General features: G+C 37.1%; 1 protein-coding gene across 3 annotated transcripts in view; it reads left to right on the top strand.

The window, feature by feature from the left end:
* Window positions 1-26,231, top strand: part of DENND2B (DENN domain containing 2B) — a 266,149-nt gene that overhangs the window by 1,597 nt on the left and 238,321 nt on the right. For 2 of the 3 annotated variants that reach the window (XM_072619488.1, XM_072619491.1), the window contains exons 2-5: window positions 1,300-1,359; window positions 6,331-6,715; window positions 9,988-10,045; window positions 13,224-13,260. The gene's annotated coding sequence lies outside the window, so the exon portion shown is untranslated. Of the gene's footprint in view, window positions 1-1,284; window positions 1,360-6,330; window positions 6,716-9,987; window positions 10,046-13,223; window positions 13,261-26,231 lie in introns of those variants that run through there. The other variant, XM_072619489.1, reaches the window with a different exon arrangement.

The raw sequence follows: 26,231 nt of genomic DNA on the forward strand, positions 1-26,231 counted from the left end.
ATGTTGAATCGACTTTAAACAATTTGAGATTAGGTTTTTAGGAGCTACCCTTTTTGAGTTTCTCAGCAGCTTTCTGAGATGAATGAGATCTTGTTTTATTATCTTGGTATTCTGTTAGAGAATATTAATTTTAGAGCTGGAAGGGACCTTAAAGATAACCAGATTCAATCCCATTTTTTATTTAGCAAATGATAAAAGTAAGGTGAGAGAGTTAATGACTTGCCTGAGGTCATAAAAACAAGTTGTAGTTATAGAGGAAGGTACCAGAACCTAGTGTTAGTGTTAATTATTTCTTATTTTTGCATACATAGCTTGTTAACTGTTGTTCCCTAGTTAGATTGTAAACTCCTCGAGAGCAGGCACTGTCTTTTGTCTTTCTTTGTGTCCCTAGTGCTTAGCACACTACATGGTGCATAGTAGGGGCTTTATCCATGTTCTTGTTGTTATAAATCTAGTGGAATATAGAAATAAACTGAGAAATGCAGAGTTGCATTAGCCTGACTGCTCCTCAGTAATGTACATGGTCATCTGTACATAAAGTGAATAAATAGCCTATCAGATTATGGCTTTCTCAGTAGCTCTTTTTACAATAGCCAAACTAGTACAAGTAGAGAGAATGAATAGGACTTTTGGGGGGTGTAATGTGTTATGGAACAGAAGGGTTCCGGAGGAGTCTTCATTTTAAAGGCCTATGGTTTGTGGGTTAGGGCCACTTCCCTGAGGGGAGGGAAGGAAAAAGGAGAGGAAAATAAAGAGAGAAAGATGTCTAGGGAATATAAATGTTAATTTTAGAAGAGGAAAATAATTTTTAATGTTACATGAAAAAAGAAAAGGGAAAAGTCTTCTTTTTCACAGGTTGAAAACTTAGGTAAAATCACGTCATGTCAGAGTAGCTAAAATGTACCTAGTGCATGCTGGAGAATGTAGAAGTCATTTTCTTTGATAGATGACATTTTTGTTTCTTCAGGAGCTTAGAGGCTTTATTTAGTATCATTACAGCTTTGTCTAGCGGCACTTACCAACCTGAATCTCATTAGGTCATTCATTTTATCTGATTACATCAGCTCTATGGATGATTGGGGAAACTATCCCAATTGTCATCTTGATCTAATCCACTAAAAACAGATAGAAAGTTTAAAAGCTGGTTACAGAGCAAAAATGCTTGGAGAAGGGGGCCATTACTGTGAGCTGTTCCGAAAAAAACCATCAGGAATGAAAAGAACAATAATTTTAGGATCATGGGAATGTAGATTGGAAGGGGCCTTAGCGGTTATTGAGCCCAACTCCTTTATTTTACAGATGAGGAAACTGAGGCCCAGAGAGGCGGAGTAACTTAGGGCTCAAGGTCACATAGAGGATGTAAGTAGCAGAATTCAAATTTAAACCAGGCTCTCTTATTCTAAATTTCTTGTCCTTTCTGCACTATTGGGTGGTCTCACAGTTCTCTTGAAAAAAACCTAGACATTTTGCACAGAGTTCTAATTTCCTAAAGACTCTTCAGCTTATGGAGATGAAACACCTCTTTTATGTGATTATTTTTGCTTTAAGTTAGAAATGTAACAGTTTGCTGGAGTGAGAAGTGACTCTTACATTTAGAGGTACTTTCTGTATTGTGGAGATTATTGATTTACTTAAATTGGAAAAAGATGTGATTCTGGGGGTAACTGTAGATAGCAATCCCTTAGGAATGATTTTGGCTAGAAAGTTCATCCTTTTGGTTCACATTCCTTCAGCTCTGAGCCTCCCCACACTTGCCCAGGCTAGTTGGAAAATGATTGACAGTGTATCAAGTCATTCTTGAAGGCTTTGGAGCTTACAGGTCTGACTGCTACAGCCTTTGGAAACCCAGCGTCACCTCCATACAATTATGAGACAACGACGGAGGGTTTTAATAGAGGCTGGAAATGCTATTTGTCCTTAATTATACAGTTTCATGATCAGTCCTGAATTTGCCAAAATATAATTACAGGTATACCCTCACTTTAAGAAAAACCAAACTTACAAAAGAATTCCTTTAGATAATTTGTTTACATATATTTCTGTTCCCAACTTTTGTGTTCCATTTCTTCCTTTTCTCCACAAAAAAGCTATTTTGGGAGGGGAAATAAATTTCTAAAAGTTTTCCCCTCCCTCCTTTTCTCTTTCTCTTATATTTACTCTCATTGCTTGTCCAAGTGATTATCAGATTTTGTTGTAGGTTGTTGTAGGTTGTGATTGATGTAAGAGGCAGATAACCCAGGCAAGGAAGTATTAGTGTGTTTAAACTCTATGCCCTCTTATCTGTTAGGAAGTTGGAATGGGAAGGGTGGCTGGCAATATTGGCCACACCCCTGGAGACTTTTGAAAGGCTAAGCCTGCCAGCCCTGATAGGAGTCAGACTTGAGACATGAAGCAGCTTTATTGAGTGAGACCTTTGCTCCTCTTACCACGTGTGTGTGTTCATCCTTTGTTGCCGAAGAAGACCATGCCATCAGAGAAATGATGACATGACTTGCACTTGACTTTGTTTTTTCGAGCGAGGGAGGGCTGTGCAAGTCATGAGCCTCACTTCTCCTCCAGAGCCATCTAAATCCAGTGACTGGAGATGACCCAGGATGAGGCAATTGGAGTTAAGTGACTTGCCCAAGGTCACACAGCTAGTGAGTGTCAAGTGTCTGAGTTAAGATTTGAACTCAGGTCCTCCTGACTCCTGCACGGGTGCTCTATCCACTGCATCTAGCTGCCTCTTTTTCTCACCATAGGGCTGTGGGGAAAGTATTATTCTATTTTCCTTTTTCCCCCATCCCTCATCTGGCATCGAATCTCACAAGGGAGCTAGCTACTTGTCTACTAGGACACACCTCATCACGGAGAGAAGCAGAGACACAGAGACAGAGACTGAAAGAGATAGAGACAGATATCAGGAAAGGAAGCAGCAGAGAAGAGAATTGGCTATGGATTCAGAAGAGAAATAGCTGGAGGTAATGGTACATGCCTAACCTCAAACCCAATTCACTCTGGAGATCATAGACTGGACAAGTTCCCACCCACCTAGCACAGAGTGGATTTAAATACTAAATAGTAATTGTTTCCACTGAGGGTCTTCTCCCCGCAGTTTGATTTGGTTTTTTTTTTTTTTTTTTTTTTTGTTAAAGGGGCCATCCCTTGAGCAACTACTTAAAGAAACCTATTCATTGAATGGGTATATCTCACTCAAAGTGAGAATGCTATAAGACCTTAGCCTGAAAGGACCAGGGTCTCACATGGCATCCTGGACCATCTCTAGTCATCCTGATGAATATCAGGTCACTGGATCCAGATGGCTCAGGAGAAGAAGGTGAGGCTGGTGACCTTGCACAGCCTCCCTCACTCCACTCAAAGTCAACTTCAAGTCATGTCATCATCTTGATGTCATGGTCCTTTTCGAGAATGAAGGACCAACGCAACAACAACAACAACCAGGGAAACTGAGACTGGCAGATCTCTTGAGCTTGAGAATTCTGAGCAACAGCAAGCCATGCGGGTAGGAGGTCTGAATTAAGTTCAACGTCAATAGGGTGTGAGCCTTGGAGCATGAGGCTACCAGAATGTTTAAGGAAAGGTGAACCAACCCAGGATGGAAATGAAGCAGGTCAAAATTCTTATGCCAGTCAGTAGTGACATTTGGCCTGTGACTAGCCTCTACACTTCCAGTCTGGATGAGATAAGGAGATTCAGTCTGGAGTAAGGGAGGGGAGAAGGTTTGGAAGAGACAGAGAGATAGACAGCCACTGGGACCGTGGCCACATGTGAGCCTCACACTGGTAGTCTTCATTTGTGCTGACTCATGGTATGTGTATGTGTATCGATTTGTAGAACCCTAGATTCATGAGTTTTAAAGCTTTTTTCATAAAGTTTTTTTTATAAACTATTTTATAACTGTTCTATATTGTTTCTATGACATCTTAGTAAATGCTTTTGCTTTCAGCTAATTTTGTCTATTGGCTGACTATTGCAGGTATACATGCCAGTAGGAGTTCATGAGCTAGAATTTCAGAAGTATAGGTCCATAGATTATCTGTGAACCTGGTAGCAATCACCTCCTAGGGGACTTAACTTTTAAGATTGTAAGTACCAAGTAGGAAGGGTTTGGGGGCGTTGGGGGGAAGACGGTGGCTACTTTTATATAATAATTTTTTTAAAATTCCAAGCTTATGAGTTAATGAGCATGGGAAATTCCAGGTATAGAAGCTCCCTTCGCTAATACAAATCACCAAATATGACTTGCATAGTCTTAGAAAATTGCGTGGAAACACTGAGAAATAATTTTCTGTAATTATGCAACTAATATGTGTGTTTGAGGAAAGATTTGAACCTAGGACTTCCTGACCCCAGGATTCATCATCTGTCCTTTGTGCCATTTTGCCTCTGCATGTAACCATAGTCACTGTGTATTTGTTCTAATTTGTCTTTCCTTGCTCTCTTGCTTTGTAGAAGCTTTTCCCCTGTTGTATATTCTTCATATGTGCCATTTTTATGACTCAATAATATTCCATTATGTTGCTATGCCTATCCCCCAAAGACTTATTTTGATGTTTCATTGTGGTGTGGAGGTGACCCTGGGTCCTAAAGGGTGATGCCAATGGAGTGAAAACTCTGATAGATTCAACCAGACTGGACAAGCACAGGATCTAGGGTCATTGGTGGACTGTGTTTCTTTTGTTTGAACAAGTCTTAAGTAGAGATTGGCCACCATATTATTTTTTGGGCTATAGCAACTCACTAAACCATCTACTAAGGTTTTGGACAAGTGAACTTCTTCAGTGGATATTGTCCCCACACAGATCAACCCACAATTTCTTGAAATATTGAAATGATAATACCTTCATCCTCTGGTAAAGACGCTAGAGGGACAATATTTGGTCAAAGGTTACTTTTGTAATTTATCAGACGTTTCTAGATTGCTTCCCAAAATGGTCCTAGTTGTAGCTTCATAGTAACCAGCATACTTATTTCACTACAAAGCCACCAGCATTTAATGTTATAGTTTTTAGTTAGGTGACTTAGTAGATATAGCACTGGACTTGGAATTGGGAAGACCTGAATTCAAATCCAGCCCCAGACACTAGCTATGTGACCCTGGGTGAGTCACTTAACTTCTTTGTGCCTTAGTTTCCTAATGTGTAAAATGGGCATAATAATACCTTTGAGGGTTGTAGTTAGGATAAAATGAGATGATATTTTTACAGCAATTTGGAATTCTGAAAGATAAATGCTAATTGGTTATATATAAAAATAGAGATGGTTTTTATGAAGTTTTCTTATACTTGACTATTTTGCTAAAGTTATTTATTATGTCAGCTTTGTTGTTGTTGAGTTGTAAGATTTTCTAAATATATAACCTTATCATCTGCAAGCTTTCTTTAAACTGGCTTTACCCTTCACTGCTTCTGTCTATAAACTGATACTGCTTAAAATCATTTATGTATTCCTTTTCGTAAGATTTTAAAAACAAGTTTATATTCTAAACTTGTTTGGAACTATGTTGACTTTAGCTATCATTCCTCTACAACCAGCAAGTAAGTGAATGATATATTTACCGACTAAGACACTTTTTGAACTGTTTTGGTTTTCCTGTTATGGTAACTGGTTACATTAGTTTAACTTCTCTACAAAATCATTTGAATTGGTGACTATGCTATTTCTGTTGTCTATTACCCAATTTTCATTATCAAATATTTGTTTAAATAGTTTGAGATTGAGTTGTTTGAATTGGATGCCATACTTTTTTTTTTTTACTGTTATTAGTCTAGCTTTTTTTAAAACTAATTTTGACCTTTTCTCTAAGTTAATGGTTTTACTATACTCAGAATACTGGTTCAGCATGGACCTCCTTGTCAATAATGTTTTCCTATATATTAAAATATAATAAATTTTACTTTTGTGATGTTATTTGGTATTTGCCATATTCCACCAATTCTTTTCTAGAAAAAAATTTATTCATGAGATAAAGGTTTGAAGTTTCTATGTAGTCTACAAATATTTAGGCTCTCTAATTTCTTCTTCCTGTATCATGCTTCCCAATGTATCCTGTTCCTACCTTTACAACCATGTCACTAAAGATCAGATTTTATGTTTTGGAGATGTGATAAATTTCTTTTCTTTTCTCTATCTTTTTGATACTCTGATATCTTTTTAATTCTCTGGAATCAATGTTGCTCTGTAATCTGCTGTTATTTTCACAGTCTTTTTGCTGATACCTACCATGAATATTCAATATAAGGTGACCAAGCATTTCATGAAATAACGTTTCTTGTTTCCTTTGGATATAATTAAACCAACTCTACCAACTCCTTTCTTTTTCCTTCCAAGGAACATCTATGATCCATCCTTTCATTTGGCTGCAGCTTCCTTCTTTCTTCCATTTATATTAAGAATGTAAAACCAATAGGATTCAACTCCTCCAGCTCTATAGTCATTTGTTGGTCTTTGGATAAAGTTCTTACACTTAGGGTAACAACAGCCAAGTTAAAGTTTATAGACTGTCTGAAAACCATGTAATTCTTAGCATCAGTTTGAAGAAAATTGGCAAGAGACCCAGCTAAACAAAGTCATTCTGAGGGTACTTATGGATGGAAATGGAAGAACAACAAACAGAAGAAAAATGGAAAAGATCTGCAAAGATTTTTTAACAGACTTTTCACCATCAAAGACAGTGGAGCTGCCAGATTTAAAGACTAATATCATGGTCCCAGAGGTACTTGTAAATTCTATATATATTATATATGTATGTATATATATTCATATATATACATACGTATACATATATGTGTATGTGTATATTTCTATATCAGTAAGTGCAACAAAGATAGACAAATAGTTTTATAAAACATTTATCAAGTCTTTCTTGTATACTTGGCACAGTGTTAAATGCTAGGGAAATAAATGCAAGCAAAAAAGACAGTTTCTACCTTGAAATGAGCTTAAAATTAACAGGGCAAGATAAAACATAAGAGAAAATTGAAAAGGCAGGGGTTTAGGAGAGGGAAGGGGACCAGAACAGGGAGAAGGAGGATGGTGAGGAAGCAGAGAAGTACAGAGAATGAGTGGAGCCAAGATGAAAGTTAGCATGCGAAGGCCCCCTTATGAAGTGGTGGTCTGTGGTAAGAATTAATCAGTCAGAAGAGTGGCCCTCAATATGGAGGTTTTTTCAGGGTAGGAAGGTGGCTAAGGAGAACATATAGAAGTTGAGAGAGTGAGTCCATTTGAGAGGGCTCTGTGTGTGTGTGTGTGTGTGTGTGTGTGTGTGTGTGTGTGTGTGTGTGAGAGAGAGAGAGAGAGAGAGAGAGAGAGAGAGAGAGAGAGAGAGAGAGAGAGAGAGAGGTAGACAGACATGACCAGATCTGTGCTTTTGGAAAATGACTTTTTCAGCTGTCTAGAGGAGAGATTGAAGTGGGAAGAGGTTTGAGGCATGGATACCAGATAGGAAGTTATTGAAATAATTCAGATTAGGGGTGATGATAGTCTGAACTAGGAAAGCCACTGTGTGAACGGAGAGGACAGGATACATGCGAGAGATGTTAAAGAGATAGATACGACAGGATTCAGCAACTGCTTAATATGTAGGATGATGGGAGTGCAGAGTCAAGGATAACACACATTATTCTTCATATTCTTTGGTCTAACCATTCTGGCTTACTGCCAAGCATATCATTGCAGACTGCAAAGGATAGTTGTATTCTTGACAGTAACTGAGAAATTTAAAAGCGAGGTGAGTTAGTTGTGAAAGGTAACGAATGGTGTTCTGGACGTGTTAAATTTGTGAAGACTTTGCACACATAATAGCTGAATTTATGAGACCTGATGAGATCTATGAGAGACTGTGGAGAGAAAAGCAGACCCAGGAGCTCCTTAGGGTACTGCTTTGGAGTATCATTTGAGTTCTGGAAATTCTATTCCCCATTCATTCCTACTTTTTCAAAAAAATTTCCCTTAAAATTTTAGACCTTTTATTTTTCCAAATGAATTGTTACTACTTCTCCTGGTTCTATAATGTATCACCTTACTAGTGTGATTGCCATATCGCTAAATTAATTTAGGTAGTATTGGAATTTTTATTACAGGTTCATGCATAGATTTTAAGATCTAGAACTAGAAGAAATCTCAGAGAGCATTTCCCTCATTTTACAGAAACTTACAATGCTCAAGAAATTTAAGTGACTTGCCCAAGGTCACACAGTAAAAAGCATCAGATAATCAGAATTTGAATCTGGGTCCACAGTCAGCGTTTTTTCTACTGTACCATGCTCCCTGCAACTGTACTAGAGTCTCAGTCATGAACATTGGCTTTCCTTTCAATTATTTAACTAATTCTTCATTTCTTTAAGGAACGTTTTGTAATTACAGCTATACAAATCTTGGGGGAGCTCTAATAGATTGACTTCTAGATATTTGATGCTTTTCGTAATTGTTTAGAATGGATTTTTCCTTTCTTGTATATCCTCCTGCATTTTCTTAGTGCTCTATAGAAATGTTCTTGATTTTTTGGGGGGTTTATTTTGTATCCTACTACTTTATCAAGGTTATTGTCAGTTTACTTGATGATTCTCCGGGCTTTTCTAAATATACCATCGTATTTCCAACAGATAGGGATAGTTTCATCTCCCTTTTACATATTTTTCAATACCTTTAATTTTTCTTATTGCTGTTTCTAGTATTTCCAGATTTATGTCAAATAACAGACAGAAAGAATATTCTTGTCTTCTGAATTTATTGTGAAGGTTTTTAGTGTTTCTCCATTGCAGATTATTATAGCATTTCATTTTATTTGCATGCTTTTAGAACGTTAAAAATGGCCTTTCCATGCCTGTGCTTTGAATACAAATAAATATTTGACTTTATGAGAAGCTTTTTCTTCATCTTTTAATATAATCATCTGATGGATGATGTTTTTTGTTTTTAAGGTTATGTCCATTGTTTTTCTAATGTTAAACCATTTTAAATTTCCTGGTCCTGGAGAATAATTGCAATCATAGAGATGACAACAGAGAATAATTTCCCCCATATATTACTATATATATAATATATAAATATATATATTTAAATCCGACTAGAGGATTTAAATGTTTGTTTATAGATCACCTAGATCACTGGCTACTTGACTGGGAGACAAGGACAACAGAAGTTTAGTAGATAGAGCATCTTCCCAGTTCTAGATCTGAATCTTTTTCATCTGATTAATTTTCTGTCACCATGAGCAATACTTACCCTTTCCAGAGCTTAGTTTTCTCATTTATATGTAATTCATTTGTTCCTTTATTCTAGCATAGATGAAGAAGAGTTCAATGTTGGGATATTTTTGATGGTATTTATAACTTATCTCCATCGGGTTCATCTTCCACTCAGTTTCTTGGGCACTTCTAACATTTAAATTTAGCTCACACCTTACTAATAGATCGGGTTGGAACCACGTATTAAATTAATGCCATTTTTAAGCAGGACAGGATTGCAAAGCAGTATCTTAGTGAAAGTTTTTAGTGTTTCTCCATTGCAAATAACTGTAGCATTTCATTTCATTTGCATACTTCTAGCAGGTTAAAAATGGCCTATGTCTGTGCTTTGAGCACAAATGAATATTTAACTTTGGGAGAGGCTTCTATGCTAGAATAAAGGGTCAAATGAATTACATATAAATGAGAAAATTAGGGCTCAGGTTTTGCTGACATTTTTGGGATGGTCTCTCACTCAGTCCCATACTCTGGCTTCCTCATCAAGTCTTTATTTAGCCCTTTCTCTTGGACACAATGTCCCAATATTGCAGGCATACAGACTCATAGGAAATGGAATCCTGAACAGTTTTCCATTTGAATCGTTGCTTTTTGGGCCTGAGAAATTCAATCATTTCCTGGCTGTGCATAAGTATGATGTATGTGTGCATGTCTATCTGTGTGTATATATACACATATATGACTATATACATTTTATTGACACATGTGGTAACAATAATATCTTCCTTTCCTACCATTCAAGGATTTTGTAAGAAGAAAAACAATGAGGTCATCGTTGAAAAGTTCCACAAAAATCCAAGGTATAATAATAATTTAGTTAAAATTTTGTAGCTACTTCTATTAGAAAAGCTATTGGAAATTAAGATTAACTGTCTATGAATTTATGGCAAAAGAGGATGAAAGATTATTTGATTTATATGTAGATGTATATATATGTATATATATATCCATACACACACACACACATATGAGAAACTAATTTCATGTAAAAAGTAAGGAACAGAGGCTAGAATTCTAGAACAAGAATCTAGAAGGCCTGAGCTCAAATCTGGCTGTAAACGCTTACTAGCTGTGTAACCCTAGGTGAACCATTTAACTTCTGTTTGCCTCAGTTTCTTCATCTGTATGTAAAATGGGGATAATACCTCCAGGTACTGTTGAGAAAATAAAATGAGGGCATAATATCTGTGAAGCATTTTGCAACTTAAAGTACTCTATATAGCTGGAGCTTAGTAAGTGTGAATGGGTGGTGCAGTGGATAGAGCACCAGTGCAGGAGTCAGGAGGACCTGAGTTCAAAATCTCACCTCAGACACTTGACACTCACTAGCTGTGTGATCTTGGGCGAGTCACTTAACCCCAATTGCCTCATCCTGGGTCATCTCCAGTCATCCTGATGAATATCTGGTCACTGGATTCAGATGGCTCTGGAGGAGAAATGAGGCTGGTGACCTGCACAGCCCTCCCTCACTCAAAACAAAGTCAAGTGCAAGTCTTGTCATGATGTCTCTGATGCATGATCTTCTTCAGCAACGAAGGACGGACACCAGTACGTGTGAATGATGTATCCTCTGAAATGGTCACATGTTCAAATTGCACTATTTGAAGATAATAATTATGCAAAATATGTGGTTCTAGCACAATGGACATATGTACTTCAAATTTGAATAATGCAATCATATTAAAGGGATTCACTATCACACTAATGAGGCCTAACTACAAACTACAAACACTAGTGTCTTCTTTTTTCCTTCCTTTCTTCCTCTCTTTTTCTCCTCCTTCTTCTAAAAAGTTCTCACAGCCCAACTGGTTATTATGTATTCCATAGGCTTTATCATTCTAAACTCAGCATCATTTTTTTTTTGCTTATTCTATACACTGTGCTGACTTAATAATTTGTTTGCTTTGAAAAAACTAAAGGAAATCTTTGCTTTAAAAGATGATAATTTGTTTATGTTGGGCTTCTGTATGCATTTCCTGACAGGCCCTTGGAGGGAACTCTTTGCTTCTGTTTATCCTTTCCAGATATCACATTGTTTCCTTTCTGTTCTATCTGTGAATTGCTATCTAGGGTCCCCTGTAAATGTTTAAAAATGTTAAAATAAAAAGAACTGTTTGTTTCAGTAATTCACTTGCAAAAGTGCAAAGTGTGAGTAAGGCTGCTAAAACATATAAAGAATATTTAGCATATTCTTTAATTAATTGTATGCTTTTTGTTCACTCGCTTTTCATTCATGTCTGACTTTTCATGACCCCATTTGGGGTTTTCTTGACAAAGATTCTGGAGTGGTTTGCTATTTTTTTCTCTGGCTCATTTTATAGATGAGAAAACAAGAGACAAACAGGATGAAGTGACTTGCCCAGGGTCATGCAACTAGTGAGTATTGGAGGCTGGATTTGAAATCAGGAAGATGAGTCTTTATATCCACTGTGCCACTAGCTCCCCAGCCTTCTTTAGTTCTTATCTAAGATGTTGATGGACTAATGCAATGGACTGTCCATCTAACTGCATGTCATAATGTGGACCATTGGGATTCTTTATCCATTTTATTTTTCCTATGTGGATTGTCAGGCCAGTCTTTTTGAAGTAGCTGAGGACCTCATTTAAGAAGGTGCTATAGAACTCTGGGGCTTCCCACAGTCAGCAGTGTCATCCACAAATGAGACTATCTTGAAGACTTACTTGACAGTCTAGAGAGTAATTCTTCAAGTTAGATTCTGTACAAGATATGCTTCATGGTAGGGGTGAGATATTTGATGACTACAAAATGCCTACTTTGTGTCTCACTAGATGTTTGTTGATAATTAGATGACTTTGAATAAAATTATTTTTGTGGTTTTATCTATCAAGGAATGTTGTATGATATGAAAATATGCATGGGACTGACCATGAGGAATAGTGAAAGCATGACTATCTTTCTGAATACTTTCAAGAATCTCAACTTGCTCCCTGACACCAAAAGTCTTTAAAAAAAAACCACAAAACTAACAGTCTTCTAGTGACTCTCTGTGTCTGTGAATCATAAAATACCACAATTTCTAAAGAAGTAAAATTTGGAGTAATGCATGAAGAAGAGCCTAATGGGTATAGGTTACAAAATATTACAGTGATTTGTTTGCTCATATGAAATGACATGAAACATATTACCCAGGAAATATCTGATCAGAAAAGGAGGTAGACTGGTGACTTAGTGAGAATGAGTGATTGTGAACAAATGGTCAGCCTGAATGACTCAGTTGTACCCACATGTATTAAAAGGCCCAGAGGAGGGCATTAAAGATCTCCCTTACCTACTATGGAGGGACATGTTGATGACAAAGGCTTGGATTGATCTCATATAAAGGATTGATAGGTGGACTTGGGCAAGAATCACACAGGATGGGAAGTCCCAGGGAAGTTAGGATCTGTGCAGATGGAGGGAATACTCAGAGTGATCACATGCCCATCAATATACTGTAATCATTGTTATTATAGAAGAATAGGTGAAATCCTGAGAAGATTTTGCTTTTTACACATGCATATTAAAAGCATCAGTGTGGCCAGACTGGGCTTACTTTTGTTCGGTGTCTTCCTCTCTCCCACTCTTTTGCATGGAAGAGTAAAAGAGTTTTGGAATTGAGAAACTGCTGAACCACAAACCCTTAGAACCCTTGGCAATTTGCTGGAAGGATGGTCTCTACATAGATAATTACTTGTGGTTTAACTACTAGAAATAAAATATGGAATCACATAGACTTCCTTGACCTCAACTAGAGATTGTGACCCAGAAGTAGAGTTTACAAAAAAAAAAAAAATAGAATGAAGCCTGAGGGCTTAATTAGCTAGCTGGGAGGGGCTCTGCTAGCTCTTTCAAGGCTCTTGGTGTCTGGTACAAAGACTCTTCTAGAGAGGGGAGTCCCTTCTAGTCTAGTCTCTGAGAAAGAGCCTTTTTCCCTTGAGGGAGAAAAAAAATATGAAAGCTTTTGTTTTTCCTTTTAGGAAGGCTTTCCCCCTGGATCTGAAGACTACGTCAAAGGTATTTGTTTTCTAAAAGAACTGTAGCTGGAAAATGCTCAGTGTTTTAAATTTTAAAAACTCTAAAGAGCTCCCTCTCTACCAGGAAGAGTGAGAATTCTGATTCAGAATTTGATTCCTCTCTTTTATTCCTCCAGTTTTCTTTTTTTAATTATTATTTATTTTTAACATTTTTTTCTTTTTAGAATTTGAATTTCAGATTCTCTCTCTCCCCCTGTCCCCTCATGATACTAATTATACATGTAAAATCATGCAAAACCTATTTCTATATTAACCATATTGTAAAAAAAAGAATAAAGTGAGAAAATTACACTTCACTTTTTCTCTTAGAGTCTATCAGTTCTCTGTCTGAAGGTGGACAACATTTTCTCATCACGAGTCCTTTAGAATTGTCTTGGATCACTGTATCAGAGTAGCTAAGTCTTTCACAGTTGATCATCATTACAACCTTGCTATTAGTGTGCACAGTCATCTCCCGGTTCTTCTCACAATTCACTTTATATCAGTTCATATAGATCTGGCCACCTTTTTCTGAAACCACCCTTCATGATTTCTTTATAGGACAATAGTATTCCATTACAATCATGTGTCACAACTTGTTCAGGCATTTTCCAGTTGATAAGAATCCCCTCAATTTCCAGCTCTTTGCTAATCCCAAAAGGGCTGCTATGAATATCTTGTACATATAGGTCCTTTCTCTTTTTTTTTTTTTTAATGTGGGGTAGTGTTATTGCTGGATCAAGTGGTATACACAGTTTTATAGCCTTTGGGGCACATTTCCAGATTGTTCCTCAAATTGGTTAGACCAGTTCAGTATTCGGTTTTTCTGGGTAAGTTAGTCTTGGCTGTAATCTTAGCTCCTTTGCTTTCTAGAATATCATATTTCAAGCCCTCAACTCCTTTAACATGGAAGTTGCTAAATCTTGTGTGATTCCATGTGACTGTGGGTCCACAATATTTAAATTATTCTTCCTTGTTCTCTATCTGGGAGCTCTGAAATTTGGCTATAATATTCCTGGGAGTTTTCATTTTGGGGATCTCTTTCAAGAGGTGATCAGTGGATTCTTTCAATTACTGTTTTACCTAAGACATTGGGTCAGTTTTCCTTTATAATTTCTTGAAATATATCTACACTCTTTTTTTTCATCATGGCTTTCAGATAGACAAATAATTCTTAAATTATGTCTCCTCAGTCTATTTTCCAGGTCAGTTATTTTTCCAATGAGATATTTCACATTTTCCATTTTTTCATTTTTTGGACTTTGCTTTATTTTTTCTTGGCATCTCATGGAGTCAATAGCTTATACTTGCCCAGTTCTAATTTTTAAGGAATTATTTTCTTCAGTGAGATTTTTGTATCCCTTTTCTCATTGGGGCAATTCTTCTTTTTAAGGAGTTCTTTTCTTCAGTGATTTTTTTTGCACTTCTTTATCTACTTGACCTAATCTGCTTTTAAAAGAATTTTTACTTCAGTGAACTTGTGTGCCCCTTTTATCATTTAGCCAGTTCTGTCTTATGAAGTGTTATTTTCTTCAGTATTTTTTGTGCCTCTTTTGCCAAGTTGTTAATTCTCTTTTTATAATTTTCTTATATTACTCTCATTTTCTTTCTCAATTTTTCCTCTACCACTCACCTCTTTCTTGAACTCTTCTAGGAATTCTTGCTGGCCTTAGATCTAATTCACATTTTTCTTTGGGGATTTGCTTGTAGCTGTTTTCACATCGTTGTCTTCTTTTTTATGTCTTAGTCTTCTCTGATACTATAGTAACTTTTTATAGTCAAATTCTTTTTGTCATTATTGTTTGTGCATTTTCCTAGTTTATTTATTTACTTTGAACTTTATGTTAAAGTTGAGTTCTGCTCACCTGGCAATGGGGAAGTACTGTGCCAAATTTCAGGCTCTTTTGTGCTGCTGTTTTCAGAGCTAGTTCTGGGAGTCTGCAAATTTTCAATGCTTTCAAAGTGGGGTTATCCTGGAATAGCTGTGGGCACTGCTCTCCTGGTCTGTGCTCTGGTCTTTTCCATGAAGGGCCCCTTCTCTCCTGTAGCAGCAAATGCTAGTATTCCTTTTAGCCATGTAACTGTGACCAGAGCTCCTGTTCCCTTGTGACCAATCACAAGCACTCATCTCTGGCCTAGAATTGCAGCCCAGAACTTCATTGAGCAATAGAGTTGCCAGTCAGTGCCAGCTGCATCCAGTGCCAGCAGACATCTTTTTCTGACCAGTTGTCTGACCTTATTACTATCTCTGGGCTGACAGATCTCAAAGGTGCTGCTCTTGCTGTCATGGCTGCCTCCCAGACTCACTGCTGGTGCTCCTGCCATGCTCCAAGCCATCATTTACCAAGGGTATTATAGATCTTTCATGCAGATTTCTTAAGTTGTCTTAGGTTACAGAAATGTCTCCCTTTGACCTTTTGTTACTCCAAAATTTGATTTGAGATGTTATTTTAAAGCTATTTGGAGGGGAATATTAAGAGAGTTTACCTGGGTCCCAGCCTATGTACTCTGCCATCTTGGTTTCATCCTTGATTTCAGTGATCTTTTCATTTACACTGCTGGATATCTATTCTTTCTTTTGTTCTCCTTATTTTGGTCTGCATCAGTTCATACAAATCTTCCCATGTTTCTCTGAATTCCTTATATTTGTCATTTCTTCTCATACAAAATATTCTATTACATTCATATGGCATAGTTTTTTGTTTTTGTTTTTTAGCCATTTCAAAGTCAATGACCACCACTTTGTTTCCATTGCTTTGTTATCCCAAGTAGGAATCAAAGATCATTGGTTAATTCCGAATTGGGTTTATCGTGAGATGATCAGTTTGAATTGGTATCATCAAAGTATGGTTCAGAACCAGCAAGGTGAGCTGAACTCAGAGCATGTATGAATGTCAAGTGTCATGTCAAACAACATGTCAAAGACAAGGAAGTCAGATAGGAATTAGGGACTAAAAATGCCAGTGGGTTAAAAAAAAGACTGGTAAAAAATACAAGCTATTGATGTCAGGACCCCATCCTCTAATCACCTGGGACTAGAAAGCTGCAGTAAAGAAGAGTTTATAGTCTTAGCCACAGGGTCTAGAGGAAATTCATCAGAATTTGATGCCCTCATCATGAATGAGACTCTGCTTTAAGACAGGGAAGGGAATAGCATTTATTAAGTGGCTATTATGTGCCAAACACTGTCTTGAGCTGACTACAATGACCTCCTTACTTAATACTGTTTTAGGGTTGAACCAAAGAGGTAATTAATCTCTCACTGGAGATCAAAGGTCACACAAGACTCTCTCTTCAACTATTGACTTTGGTCTGCCTTATGTGTGTGCCTTTATTAAAAACTTAGGACCTCAGTAGCCCTCCACGCCAACTCATATCTGAAAGGAATTCTTGCTTTAGCATACCTGAAATATGCTTATTCAACCTATCTGCTTAAAGACCCTAAGAAGGGGGAACCTACCTCTCTTGAGGCAGTTCATTCCACATTTGAACAGTTTTGTTGTTCAGAAGTTACTGTTAACCTTTCCCCCACCCCCACTCCCAGTCATCAGATCTAAATTTGCCTATTGGCTATTTCCATCTGTTGTTTCTGCTTCTGCCTTATGAGGCCAAATACAACGAATTGGACTCCTCCTCCATGTGTTAGTTCTTCTAATATTTGTTCTCAGACAATATATTCCCCTCCTCCTAGTCTCCTCTTTTTAAGAAGGAACATCCCCAGTTCCTTCATCTGATAATGGACTCAACGTATTGGTTGCTCTTCTTTGGATATGCACTACTTCATCAATGTCCTCCTTAAACCCTGCTGTTCAGAATGGGACTCAGTATTCCAGTGGAAATCTGATCCCCTGATCAACACTAGAGACTAGAGAGACTCTTGCCTCTTCGTTTGTTGAATCTATGCTTGTCTACTGCTGCTCAAGATGGTACTAGTGTCTTTGGCTGACATGTCCCAATGCTGACTTGTAGTCCATAGATACAAACTGCTCTCCAGTCATGCCTCTCATCATGGACTTGAAGAGCTGATTGTTTTTGAACCCAAGTGTAAGACTTGTAACATGCATTTAGACTTACTCAATTCTGTTTCATTAGATTTAGCCCAGTGTTCTCGGTCTAGCTCTTTTTTTGGATCCTTGCTCTGTCACCTACTGGATTAGTTAGCTCTCCTCCATTATCATTTGCTTGGTGTCATCAGCAGATTTAAGCGACAGGTCACCTTTGATTTTATTCATGTCATTGACAAAATAACATTGGCAAAATGAATGAAGCTAGGTCAGTCCTTAGATGGCTTGACTGGATCCTGACTGGTCACTCAAAACAAACTCTGTGGTTTTCTTTTTGTTCTGTAGAATTTGGCTTCAATCAAAAGACTACACTTAAGGACCTAGAAGGCCACATGTGGCCTTAAGGCTACAGGTTCCCCACCCCTGGCCTAGGCTAGCTTAAACCTAGACTATGGGCCCCTGACTCCCTCTTCTACTTTTTGTTTCTTTCCCTGAGCATAGGTGACAAACATTAATCCTGAGATGATTTTTCTGATCTGGAAGGCAATCTTATGCATTTGAGAATTTGGGAGTTCCTAGGGGCCTTTGTGGGCACTGACTGACTCAGAGGGAACCAAGAGGTTGATGTGTCATCCCCAAATGCTACTTCTTTCAGCACTGCACTGGCACACGTTACCTTTTGAAAGTGACCCAAAGTCCTACAGATCAGGGGAGCTCCCTTGTTTGCTCCCATTATATGTTCATATAAAAACCTAGAAATCAGATGGGATGTCAAGTTCAGAGAACAGCTAGTATGCCAGTTTAGATGCAACATTGAGTGAATGAAAGAGAATAATAGAACATAAGTCTGGAAAATAGGTTGGAGCCAGATTGTAGAGAGCTTTAAATGCTAGATTGAGGAGTTTGTTAATGGTTGATGTTCTGGCTCAGGTTACTAGTGGAACTGGGAGATTGAGTTAACCCTTACATGTCCCATACCACCAGCTGGGGTTCTTTTGAGCCAAGAAGAAATGGAGAAGACCTGGATTGCTCTGTAGTATTGAGGGCCCAGCTGAAACTGCATAACATAAAGGTGTATGTTGTAAGGTTGTATGACTTTTCTCTAGTAACACTGAGCAGCACATCGGTAGGGGTAAAGTATGAATAGATCAAACATCTATCAGTGCTTCTTATATGCCAAGCACTAGAGCTACAAATAGAAAAGTAAGAACCGTTCTTTTCAGGGAGCTCACATGTACAGGATTGTTCACTGGAAAGGCAGCTGTCAAGGGTGGGTCTAGAGGGTCAGGGTCTGGTGGTTCTTAGGGAGAAGCCAAATAATGGGGATAGTCCAGGGTTGGAGTTTGTAAGAACATGAACAGTGAGAAGACGAGGAGGCAAGAGATTCAAAGGCAGAGGAAAAGTATGATAGTTAGACTTAGAATGACCTTGTTCCTGTTTTTTTACACATGACATTCCATTTCCCAACTCTGGGAATTTTTGCTGGTTGTTCCCCATGTCTGGAACTCTTTTTCCTCATCTCCACTTCCTGGCCTCCCTGGATTTCTTCAAGTCTCAGCTAAATCCCTTTCCTGGTCCTCTTTAATCTTAGTGCTTTCCCTCTGTGACTACCCTCCAGTTTATCCTGTATAGATCTTGTTTGTACATAGTTAATTGTTTGCAAGTTGTCTCTCCTATTAGACTCAGAATTTCTTGAGAGCAGGGACTGTCTTTTTGCCGTTATTTGTATCTGCAGTGCTTAGTAAGGTGGCTGCCACATTGTAGGTATTTAATAAATGCTGGTTGACTTGATTTGGCTTGCAGGCCCTCTAATACCTTTGGCTCCCTTAGCCTAGGGTTCTTTTTAGATTTGAGTCATTTTTGGTAGAGACCCTTTCCTGCCTATGGTGCTCTAAGGCTCAGGATCTATTATGATTCAGAGACCTTATGACATCTATGATTACTGGGTCTCTGGGGTTTGAACTGAACTCACTTCAGCCTTATGCCCAGAAGATTCTATGTGTGCAGACTGGGATCCCAATTGGCAGGGCTGGAAATCAAAACCAGGTGACCTTCTTCCTGGATTTGTGCTATACCCCTTAAACATTATAAGTAGTATATAAAGATTCAAACCATTGCTTAAGCCAGCGTAATTTTCTTTTGTCATTGCAGAGTTTGAGTAAGTGAAATTTTGGAGATGATGGAATCTAACTGATAACTTCCTTTCAATTTAACCTATAGATAATCTCTCTTTTAAAAGTGCATTTTATAATAGTGATGATGCAGAGAAAAAGTCTGCAATGCAAATGTAGTATAAAATTATATTCTTTGTTGAAAGAACAAGTTAAAACAAGCTGATCTGTAAGCAATTATTATCTTCATCAAAATTCCTCGCTCTTATGTTTTGGTTTCATTGACCCAGCACGTATGCCTTTGGTTAATTAAGAGAAAAGGCTTTCTCAAACAATTGGACCAATTTAAAACACATATTAAATATTTGTACTTATATCTTAATGTAGCATCAGCTCAGTAGAAAAAAGAAAAAATAAAGGTTTGGCAAGAAAGTAAGTATATCAGAAAACAAAACAAAACAGAATTTAATGGCCTGAATGTAAATGAACATTCTTTATACATTAGGATAGTACCATTTGTAGCAGTATTCTCATTATGAGGAGCAACTTTCTTTTTTTTCCCTTTCCCTTTAAACACTTGGTTAGTATTTGTCATGCTTGCTAGGTGCCAAAACCAGAATTTTCTATATGGGAGTTAAATTTCAAAAGACGGCCTATTTAGCTGAAACTGAAAAATGTGTGTTCTGCATATTAAGGAAGCTGTTTAGATGCTTTATTTGGTGAGTAGATGATTCAAGGCTAGATTAGTCTTTAAAATTCCAAGTTTGCACATATGCAAGTCACTGTGAAGAATATGCCTTGGCCACGATTGAGGAAACTCAGTTCAGACCTTTCATACTGCACAGGTGTGCTGTGTGGTTTTCTACTCTTTTTTTCTAGCATGCTAAGCATACTGCCATATTCCACAAGTATTTTTAATGACTACATAGTAAAATACTTCTATCTTGATACTTTGGTGGATATTGGTGAATTCATTAATGTGGGTACTTTGTTGACCAGAGCAAATCGCAAATCTCTCCATGCCTTCTCATCTTGTGCAGTTCTCATCCATTTCTTTCCATAAATCCTCTGAAGGTCTGCCCAATGTACTATAATGGGGGGAGGGGAGGTGTTTCCTCCATTAAATTTAGTATTTCTGGTACCAGTTTAAAAGTCGAACTACCTATCTTTTTGCCAGCTTCTTGCTTATCAGGTGTTTTATACCAAGTTTTGAAAAGGTTCACATTACTTTAATATTTGTATACTTAGTTTTTCTGAAGTGTTAAAAGTCCTTGTGACTGTTGTTTTTTTTTTTTAATCATATGTCCTTTTTTAAGATGCTCTAATGAAGTTTTCATCCAATGTTAAACTTAAATTCTTTTGAAAGCAAGAAAATTCAAAGGATAATTTTCATGGTAACCATCATTACAGCTATATTAGAATATCATCTGAAAACTAAGTTTGTTACTAGTAACATAGAATATTTTACACTTGGAAATGTAAAATTCATAAAATGAAAAACCGTATTGTGCACTGTAGCTCTTAACTTGGCTTTCTTGAATCCATAAATACCTTGGTCTTTAAATTCAATCAATTTAAGGTTATCTGATAAGTTCTCTGGAGGAAGACATCAGGACCTACAGAGATGTCAGTTTTTTGTTTTTTTTTTTTTTTATTTTTTATTTTTTTTTATTTATTTTATTTTTTTTTTTTATTAATTTTTTTATTTTTTTAATGTTTAACAATCACTGCCATACAATTGCGATTTTATCCCTCCCCACCCACCCCCCACTACCTCCCTCCCTCCCCACGACTGCATACAATTCTGTATAGATTCTACATATACTTTCCTATTGAGTATATTTTCACTATAGTCATGCTGTGTAGTCAGACTAAGATAAATGAAAGAATCCGTATAACAAATCAGAACATGATACACAAACAGATACACATACACAAACATGATCTGCTACATTATGTGAGTGACTTCCATATTTCTCTCTCTGAGTGTGGAAGGCATTTTGCCTTGAGGTCCACCATTGGGATTTTTTTTTTTTCAGAAGTTCTTGTGTTATTACAAAAATCTAAGTCTACCAGAAAAAACTCTCACACACTGTGGTTGTTGCTGTGCATAAAGTTCTCCTGGTTCTGCTCCTTTCACTCAGCATCAGGTCATATAAGTCCTTCCAGGCCTCTCTGAAGTCTTCTTGTTCATCATTTCTTATGGCACAATAGTACTCCATTACATTCATATACCATAATTTATTCAGCCATTCCCCAATTGATGGACATCCCCTTGACTTCCAGTTTTTGGCAACTACATAGAGTGCTGCTATAAATATTTTTGTACATGTGGGACCCTTTCCCATTTTTATGATCTCTTGGGGATATAGTCCTAGTAGCGATATTGCTGGGTCAAAGGGTATGCACATTTTTGTAGCCCTTTGGGCATAGTTCCAAATTGCTCTCCAGAATGGTTGGATGCGCTCACAGCTCCACCAACAATGAATTAGTGTTCCAACTCTCCCACATCCTCTCCAGCATTTATCATTTTCTTGTTCTGTCATGTTTGCCAATCTTATAGGTGTGATGTGGTACCTCAGAGTTGTTTTGATTTGCATCTCTCTAACCAATAGTGATTTAGAGCATTTTTTCATATGATTATAGATAGCTTTAATTTCTTCCTCTGAAAATTGCCTGTTCATATCCTTTGACCATTTATCAATTGGGGAATGACTTGTATGATTATATATTTGGGTCAGTTCTCTATATATTCTAGAAATGAGGCCTTTATCCCCGAGCTTAGCTGTAAAAATTTTTTCCCAATTTACTACATCCCTCCGGATTTTGGTTGCATTGGGTTTGGTTGTGCAAAAACTTCTCAGTTTAATGTAATCAAAGTTATCCATTTTGCATTTCATAATGCATTCTATCTCTCCTTTAGTAAAGAATTCTTCCCTTCTCCATAGATCTGATAAATACACTATTCCTTGCTTCTCCAGTTTACTCATGGTATCAATCTTTATACCTAAATCATGTACCCATTTGGACTTTATTCTTGTGTACGGTGTCAGGTATGGGTCTATGCCTAATTTCCGCCACACTGTTATCCAGTTTTCCCAGCAATTTTTGTCAAACAATGGGTTCTTATCCCAGAAGGAGATGTCAGTTTTTTGAAGGAGTTTGTTGTGCCATTAGACTGAGGGCTTGCTCATTTCTTTAAGTCTTTCCCTTCCTCACTATATTAATTAACCAAAATGAAATTATGACTCTGAGAGCCTTTTAAAAATCTTTCTTTTTGTTAATTAATTTTAGTTTTAGTTTTTAACATTCACTTTCACAAGATTTTGAGTTCCAAATTTTCTCCCCATCTTTCCCCTCCCCCCAAGACAGCATGCATTCTGATTACCCCTTCCCTCAATCTGCCCTCCCTTCTATCAGTCCCTGCCTCTTATTTCCTTCCTTCCCTTCTATTTTCCTGTAGGGTAAGATGATTTCTATACCCAATTCCCTGTATATCTTATTTTCTAGTTGCATGTAAAAACAATTTTTCACATTCGTTTTTAAAACATTGAGTTCCAAATTTTCTTCCTCCCTCCTTCCCCACCTACCCTCATTAAGAAGGTAAGCAATTTGATGTAGGTTATACATTTGTAGTCATGCAAAACACTTCTATAATAGTAATGTTGTGAAAGACTAACTATATTTCTCTCCATCCTATCCTGCCCCCCATTTATTCCATTCTCTCCTTTGACCCTGTCCCACCTCAAAAGTGTTTGCTTCTGATTACCACTCTCCCCATTTTCTCTCTTTTTTGTCATCCCCCTCTTATCCCCTTCCCCTCTACTTTTCTGTAGTGTGATAGATTTCCATACTCAATGAGTGTGCATGTTATTCCCTCCTTCAGCCAAATCTGATGGGAGTAAGGTTCACACATTCCCTTTCATCTCCCCCTTCTTCCCCTCACTGTAAAAGCTTTTTCTTCCCTCTTTCCTTCCATTCTACCTCTCCTTTTCTCCTTCTCCCAATACATTCCTCTCTCTCACCCCTTAATTTTATTTTTTAGATATCATCCCTTCATATTCTGAGAGCCCTTTTAATGTTAGTATAATAGAAATAAGAAAGCCACTAAGCCATAAAATATTTTTTTGAATTTAACTTTAATAAGAAAAACCCTATTGAACATACACATATACCTCACATAGAATTTCTTTGACCAACTTGATTTTTCAGTAATCGTGTGTGTGTGTATGTGTGTGTGTGTGTGTCTGTGTCTGTGTGTGTGTATGTAACTGCTTCCATTCAAGTTTGGGGTTTGTGACTCCTGATCAGCTGAGAGAAAGCTGAGCACCATATGGAATTGATTGTATGAGGGACTTAAGTTTTTGAAGACATTGGGAAGTGGCTTCTGAGACACACATGGAATAAGGAATCCCAGGGAGGCAGCTGAGAGAAAGAGACTTCTGAATGGTAGTCTGGAGTCCTCTAAGTCTGAACATGTGTGTTCTTTGAGCTCCAGGGCTTACAATTCTAGAGACTGCTGAGAGTAAACCTCCTCTGGATGAGAAGGTTTTCTTTCCTTTTGTCGGAGTTGAGATCTATCTCACTTCAGGCTGCATTCTTTGTTATAATCTAATCTGTAGGACTTCTATGATTTTTGTTTGCTATTTTGTTTGGATAAATGCTTGGGTTTATTCACTATTCACTAATTGTAATGACCTTTTGTATAAATAGTATTTCGTGGGAAGGGAGTAATCTGGCAGGTATAAACTAAGGACTACTGTCCCCTGTAATCATGGAGGAGATGCCTACCAATTGAGGAATGGCTGAACAAGTTGTGGTATATGATTGTGATGGAATACTATTGTGTTATAAAAAATGATGAACAAGTAGACTTCAGAAAATCCTGAAAAGATTTACATGAACTGATGCAAATTGAAGTGAGCAGAACCAGGAGAACATTGTACACAGCTAACTGCAATATTGTACCTTGATCAACTGTGAATGACCTAACTATTCTCAGTAATACAATAATTTAAGACAATTCTGAAGGACTTATGATGAAAAATGCTATCCATCTCCAAAGCAAAAACTGATAGAGTCTGAATGCAGATCACAGTATATTTAAAAAAAAAACAAACCAGTTTATTTTTCCTTTTTTTTCTTGTTCTTTGTTTTCTTTCACAACATGACTAATATATAAATATATTTTTCATGATTGCATATGTATAATCAATATCAGAGTTCTTGTCTTCTCAAGGAGGGGGTAAGAAGGAAGGAAAGAATTTGGAACTCAAAATTTTAAAAGATGAATGCAAAAACTTTTTACATGTAATTGGAAAAAATATTAAGAGTAATAGTGGAAACAACTTTTGTTCTGAACCCCTAAACATCATATCATACCCTTAGACTAGAGATATGTGAAGAGTGATAAATATATACATATGTGTATTATATAGAAATATATGTGTCATATATAATTGTATTCCACGTGTGTATGTATATTATTTATATATTTCTATATATGTACATATGTGTATGTGTGTATATATGTGTATGTGTGTATGTATGTATATGTAATTTTAGCCCAATGCCTCTTTTAGAGATTATAAGAGAGATAGCTCAGCTTTTGGATCTTGAACTCTGTCTCTATGACAGTTGAAAGATAAAATGACTAGAAAACAAAGGTCTGATCATCTGAGCATATTGATTTATTAAGCAATGCGTGACAATTGTCCAACAAACCCTATATCTGATATAAGGATCTTAAAAAAAAAAATCCACAAGGATCTAACTTGTAAAATGAACTGTCTTTTAAAATGATCAGACAGATACTTTAAAAATGGGAAATAATTTCACTTTACAGTTATCAATGCAATTTTATATGCAAAATCCTTAATCCAATTTTGAGAACTTATTACTAAAATGTAATGAAGGGCTGAATTTCCATTCTAGATACATTTGGAAGTTAATCATGTACATATGAATATAGTTCTTAGAGAAAAAAATCTAATCCTGTTGGTTTCTCAAAATTTACTATTCCATTTAGATAGCATTTACATTACATCTTTGTCTTAGTACTTTGTATAATTTCTCCTGTCTAATTTGTCCCTCCTTTGTCTAACTTTTAATTTTGCCACACAAACAGATTAAAATTGTAAGATTTTTCACACATTCCAGTAGTATTCTGTTAATTAATAGGTTTAATATTGTACTTTAAAAATTTCTACTGCTTATCTGCTCTGATTATACAAATTTGCTATAAAAGAAAAAGGAAGGACAGAGTTATAACAATGTCAGATTGGTTCCCTGGAGGGCACAGACTGACCTGGCATAAACCATCACAAGGGACAAACTCCCATAACTCTGATTCCAGGCATGAGATGTATCTGATAGCCAATCAGATATTCACAAGGTATCAAAAGCAAGACTCAAGATTAACTAGGTCAGGAAATTTCCTGTTCAGAAAAGAAATAGCACAATGGGGAAACCAAGTCAAGATTCTCCTGCCTTAGGTTATGCCAACTTTTTCCCAAGGACAATTCTCAGACTACCCCACATGCCATTTTGAAGAAAATTAATGTTGGATTGTATCGTGTGTTTGTCCTTCGTTGCTGAAGAAGACCACGCCATCAGAGAAATGATGATATGACTTACATTTGACTTTGTTTTGAGTGAGGGAGCACTGTGCAGGTCACCAGCCTCACTTCTCCTCCAGAGCCATCTGAATCCAGTGACCAGGTACTCATCAGGATGACTGGAGATGACCCAGGATGAGGCAATTGGGGTTAAGTGACTTGCCCAAGGTCACACAGCTAGTGAGTGTCAAGTGTTTGAGGTGAGATTTGAACTCAGATCCTCCTGACTCCTACCCTGGT

This window comes from Notamacropus eugenii, chromosome 6 (genome assembly GCF_028372415.1).
Source record: "Notamacropus eugenii isolate mMacEug1 chromosome 6, mMacEug1.pri_v2, whole genome shotgun sequence".
In the NCBI taxonomy this organism is placed as follows: Eukaryota; Metazoa; Chordata; class Mammalia; order Diprotodontia; family Macropodidae; genus Notamacropus; species Notamacropus eugenii.